Here is a 6,316-nt window from a genome sequence, read left to right as displayed (position 1 = left end):
CAGCCCCAGGAAAGTGTGCAGGCAACTTTCAATCTAATGTAATGCTGCTGAAGGAATGGAATTGTGCTGTGAGATTCTGTTTTCATGTCAGTTCTCCACCAGGACAATATGGGAGGATACGGGTAGAATATGATGAGGTTGTCCCTAACCACCCTCAAACTCCAGTTGAGATTCCAGAGGGGACAGACCTCCTGACCTGTGAGTTATCTTTCAATCCACTTACTTGTAAAGAATCAGGTTTCAGGAGAGAGGGTAAAAAAAGCTATGAACCTCTGAGCCTCCTCCCCCTAAAAGTCATATCTGTGGGTAAACAAAAACATTTTGCTATCATGCATTATCAATTAGCTTTCTCTCAGATGATCTGTGTCAGTCAATCGCTCGCTCCTTCTGAAACTAAAAGTACAGCAACAAAGATCATCTTCTCTTAGTGCGTTTTCACTATTTGCTTCTCTACAATTTAGCAAAAATACGTATAGATATTGTAACAATATACTGTATACCCCATCAAGTCATAAACATGGGGTCCCACAGTAAATTTTCGGGGTCCCTCTTTCTTGTAACAGTTTTGAAAAAATTATAAATGTATGCTGTTATATCTCAAATTCTATATTGTGTTTTGGGAAAAGGTTGTCATAAACTTTACTTAATTCATTACAAAAATAATACAAAAGAAAACATATTTTTATGCATATGTACATTTATTCAGTTATAAACATTCAATCACTTTCTTCTTTCCTTCATGGATCTAAACTTTACCGCTGCCGGTATTTTTTTCTATATTTTCATTTAATAAGTTGTAGGTGTATTTATTTCAGTATAAAAGTGTAAAAAGTTTTTTGCCTTGGTCATGAAATGATGATAATAGTGTGCCAGGGCATACATGCATATGACAAATTTAATTGATTATTATCACCTGTATGTAGACCATCAGTCGTTTAAAAACCGCCACATCTACACTTTCATGGCAAATAATGCCAACAAACTTAGAATATTGCAAGTTAGTTTCAATGTCATTTAATACAGTGAAACTCAATGCCTCTGGCATTTCATCTCTGGCTTTGTGATGGCCATACGCTGTGTGTTCCTTTTTAAGAAAGGCAATATGTGGGGTGAGTGACGTGTGTAAGTGAGTGGGCAAGTTAGGAGAGGGAGCACTAGCATATTCAGGAGTGTTAATAGCATGGTGGACGTCCGGTAGGCTTTGTGGAAAACATAAATTAAGAGTTGTAACAAATCGGCGGCCTCGTCTTTCCGACCAAAGAGCGGAACTCTAGGGACCCACTGCCGGTTAAAGTGGAGGGTGTTACCCCCGACAATACATCGGCCCCGGTAGGAAATGTCTCCCCTGTGTTCCTCGACCACGGCATGGGAGCCTACTAGCAGGAAAGGTGTAACATGATGTTTCTTGGTGCCTGGTGAGGCTGGATCTTTGAAAATCATTGCACCCGGTCGTAAAGGTGTTCTTTTTATTAGCCCGTTTACATGGCGTGCAAAACATCTTTCCATCGTCATAAGTGAGCCATTTGCTGAAAAGTGGCTCCTGAAGCCACTTTTCATTGAAGCTTCGCTTCTTGGGTTTATTGCTCGGCATGACGAAAACAATAACACGCGGGAGTCCTCATACCGGAAATGCAGTATTTGTGATTGATAAAACTTTCGGCGACTCAAAATTTAAGAAATTGTACGGGAAAGTTAATTACTTTGAAGTCGACCAATAAAAACGCAATAAACGGGGACGGACATTTGAAACAAAACAAAACACCGGTGGAAAGCGATAATCGATTAAAAAAACAAGTGAACTGGAGTTTTGACCCGGAGAAGGCAGGGTCTGTAAAAATTTAGAAAAAATCCACGTCCCATGGACGCGCGGACTTCCAGAAACGCGTGGACTTCCGGAAACGCGCGGACTTTCGGAAACGCGCGGACTTCCGGAAACGCGTCCTTTCTGATTTCAATGTGTAAAAAGACACAAAAAGTATGTTACATCCCACAATGTGTGTATATATATATATATATAGATACACTATTTTGCCAAAAGTATTTGGCCACCCATCCAAATGATGAGAATCAGGTGTCCTAATCACTTGGCCCGGCTACAGGTGTATTAAATCAAGCACTTAGGCATGGAGACTGTTTCTACAAACATTTGTGATAAGAATGGGCCACTCTCAGGAGCTCAGTGATATCCAGCGTGGAACTGTCATAGGATGCCACCTGTGCAACAAATCCAGTAATGAAATTTCCTCGCTCCTAAACTTTCCAAAGTCAACTGTCGGCTTTATTATAAGAAAATGGAAGCATTTGGGAACAACAGCAACTCAGCCACCAAGTGGTAGGCCACGTAAACTGACAGAGAGGGGTCAGCGGTTGCTGAAGAGCATTGTGCAAAGACTTTCTGCACAGTCAGTTGCTACAGAGCTCCAAACTTCATGTGACCTTCCAATTAGCCCACTTACAGTACGCAGAGAGCTTCATGGAATGGGTTTCCATGGCCGAGCAGCTGCATCTAAGGCATACATCACCAAGTCCAATGCAAAGCGTCAGATGCAGTGGTGTAAAGCACGTCGCCACTGGACTCTAGAGCAGTAGAGATCACGCTTTTCCATCTGGCAATCTGATGGATGAGTTTGGGTTTGGAGGTTGCCAGGAGAATGGTACATTTCGGACCGCATTGTGCCGAGTGTGAAATTTGGTGGAGGAGGAATTATGGTGTGGGGTTGTTTTTCAGGAGTTGGGCTTGGCCCCCTAGTTCCAGTGCAAGTTATTTTGAATGCTACAGGATACCAAATCATTTTGGACAATTCCATGCTCCCAACCTTGTGGGAACAGTTTGGAGCGGGCCCCTTCCTCTTCCAACATGACTGTGCATCAGTGCACAAGGCAATGTCCATAAAGACATGGATAACAGACTCTGGTGTGGATGAACTTGACTGGCATGCACAGAGTCCTGACCTGAACCCGATAGAACACCTTTGGGATGAATTAGAACGGAGACTGAGAGCCAGGCCTTCTCCACCAACATCAGTGTGTGACCTCACCAATGCGCTTTTGGAAGAATGGTGGAAAATTCCTATAAACACACTCCGCAACCTTGTGGACAGCCTTCCCAGAAGAGTTGAAGCTGTAATAGCTGCAAAAGGTGGACCGACATCATATTGAACCCTATGGGTTAGGAATGGGATGGCACTTCAAGTTCATTTGTGACTCAAGGCATATATACCGGTATATAAATAAATAAATATATATATATATATATATATATATATATATATATATATATATATATATATACACACACACACACATTGTTGGCTTTAACGCACATTTTGTGTCTTTTAACACATTGATATATATATATAAAAAGCCAGTGGCGTAAAAGTACGTGTACCAATGAACAGGAGAACCAAGCATGTGGAACCGGCGCCTCCAGGGCTGCCACTACTTAGCCTAAATAGCCCTGGTGTGTGTAATTAGTGGCCGGTTGGGATATATATATATATATATATATATATATATATATATATATATATACATATATATATATATGTTTTACATATATATATATATATATATATATATATATATACATATATATATATATATATATATATACATATATATATATACATATATATATATATATATATATATATATATATATATATATATATATATATATATATATATATATATATATATATATATACACATATACATATATATATATATATATATATATATATATATATACACATATACATATATATATATATATATATATATATATATATATATATATATATATATATATATATATATATACACACACACACACACACATTGTTGGCTTTAACGCACATTTTGTGTCTTTTAACACATTGATATATATATATATAAAAAGCCAGTGGCGTAAAAGTACGTGTACCAATGAACAGGAGAACCAAGCATGTGGAACCGGCGCCTCCAGGGCTGCCACTACTTAGCCTAAATAGCCCTGGTGTGTGTAATTAGTGGCCGGTTGGCCCAAAATCTTCTGTGGATCGCCCCACTGTAGGAAGAGAGAGAGAGACAAGGAAAGCGAGCACACCAGATAGCAGGTAATCATCACATTACACACAATATTTCTTATCTAAAATTCAGTTGTTTTTAAAATACATTTTACAAGTAAAATTGTGTGGGGGCCAAGCAGAGATTAAATTGATTTCAATTCATTTCAATGGGCAGGGTTGATTTGAGATGCGTGTGTTTTGAGTTACAACCTTGGTCGTGGAACCAATTCAGCTTGTAAATTGAGCTACTACTGTACTTACAATTCTTACAAATTATTACCGACTTTGGCTGAATTAGAATGTGTTTTCCTTGGAAATAATCTGCTAAATTGTGAAGGTGTGAATGGTAAATCATATGTGATGAACAGTATATACCTTTTATACACTTTTCAAGGTACTCAAAAAGGACACGTTTTTTTTTTTTAACAACAGTCCAAAGTCAAATGTGACTAACTGTGGGCTGTGCAAAAAAGAGCTTAATGTAAAGTAACTCTCACCTTTCACATTTAAGTGAGCTTGATATTGCTGACACCTCTGGAGAGAGAGAGCACCGGCCCTGCAGGGAACAGTCGCAATGACCCTTATCTTTGTGTACAGTTCATTCTCAATGGAGCTCCACACACCCCTCGTGTCACACTCAAACACACGCGCACACACACACACACACAACTTTAACTTTCTTTTTTAGAAATACAGCACTTGACTTACAACAACTTATGTAAAATGGGTGTTGGAATGTTACACACATTGCCCCAATCTCCTATCGGCAAGGATAAGAGGTCTCAGGTGGTAACAGTAGCACATCAAGTCATATTATCCAGGCAGGAAACCCACCCTCATTTCAGAGTGGCCTTTCCCAGCCTGGTCAGCCGTTTCCATTTATCTGCAGGGATAACTATAAAAATCTGTCACGAGGCAGGGTGGGTTTTTTCGCTCAGCTCAGCTGGCAGATTGAGAGCCCCCTGTAATGCACAAGTCTGTTTTTATTATTCTTGCTGGGGGAACACTATTTCATCAAGTGCATGATTCCACAGAGGAGAGGAGATAGCCTAGGCCTGGCTATATTTCTTCCAATCAAACATTCCAAGGGGAAAAAATGAGCGTGTGCCATCAAATCCCAGAATAATGCTGCCAGATTTTATGTAAAAAGGAGGACTGATGGACAAATACAGGAAGGCAAGACAAGTTTAATGACGTGTGTTGAGGAGCTGAGATTGGAAAACTGACAGAGAAAAGCAGCCTCTTTGCCGGAATATAAATTGTTGTGCGCTGTAAAAAGGCTTTTATCTGGAGTGAATTTGGGACGTAATACACGGGTCAGGGTTAAGTCATTTTCTCCGGCAAGTTAAGCGAATAATGAAGGCAAGCCCGCATGGAGAGGAGCACTGCTACAGCCAGTTTGTCTTCATTTATTATGCCAAATCTCATGATTTTGGCGTTGGCGCGGCGAGTGCTTTGGCGCGCACTGGTGGACGACATATCGCTTAATTTACACAAGGTAATGAAAGCAGGGAGCGGGAGGACAAAACAATTTACCTGCTGACACGGGAAGAAGTGATTTGCGAACATGGGGGGTGAGCAAAAGAGCAGGCGGTGGGCCAGAGTGGGTGGGGGCTGAGAAGAGGGAAATGAGAGAGAAAAAGGGAGGATGAGGAGGGGTGGATGCGGAGAACGATGAAACAGACAGTGGGGACTCAAACCTCAGCAGGTGGTGATGGAGGCTTCAATGAAGCGACAGTAAACTCTCTCCCTCCAGCCTCCCCCTAAAAAAAAACACACAATCAGGGGGCCAGTCTGACCTCAAATCTGAAGAGTGTGTGCTGACAAGGCCCTCGTCTTCAATTCTAATCACTTATCACAAAGCCACTTGTGTTGCAGAAACAGACGCTTTCGCTCCACAGCGGCAACAGGTATTGTCACACAAAAGACCAAATCACTGACACCTTCCACCCAGCAGAACCGCCAGTTTGTCCATGTGCAATCAGACATCATTGCACTATTATGCAAGTTTATTCTACTTGAACTTGTATCCAAACATGTTGTAATCAGAGACGACCAATCACTCCAACATGGATGACTGTTGCAAAAATTGTCTGTCCATACTGACAACAATGTGCTGCACTATAATTTTCCAATCACTGGCCCTTGCAGCAGGGCCGCTCCTCTGGGTAGTGAGATCAGATGAGCTGAGGCATTTTCTCTTGTAGGAGGTCAAACTCTATTTGTCTGCTCGCAGGAACATAAAAAAAACATCAGGAAGCCAAGTG

At 40.8% G+C, this 6,316-nt stretch overlaps 1 long non-coding RNA gene across 1 annotated transcript; it reads right to left on the bottom strand.

The window, feature by feature from the left end:
- Positions 1-3,901: 3,901 nt before the first annotated feature.
- LOC133645699 (uncharacterized) lies at positions 3,902-6,067 on the bottom strand. Its single transcript, XR_009825186.1, has 3 exons — positions 4,884-6,067; positions 4,547-4,605; positions 3,902-4,048 (listed from the first exon to the last, which is right to left on the bottom strand). It is a non-coding gene; the product is annotated as an uncharacterized LOC133645699 (long non-coding RNA).
- Positions 6,068-6,316: the final 249 nt, after the last annotated feature.

The sequence above is a fragment of the Entelurus aequoreus genome, linkage group LG03, assembly GCF_033978785.1.
Source record: "Entelurus aequoreus isolate RoL-2023_Sb linkage group LG03, RoL_Eaeq_v1.1, whole genome shotgun sequence".
Classification (NCBI taxonomy): Eukaryota; Metazoa; Chordata; class Actinopteri; order Syngnathiformes; family Syngnathidae; genus Entelurus; species Entelurus aequoreus.
The sequence above is the reverse complement of the archived record's forward strand: the minus strand, read 5'-3'. Positions and strand labels throughout refer to the sequence as shown.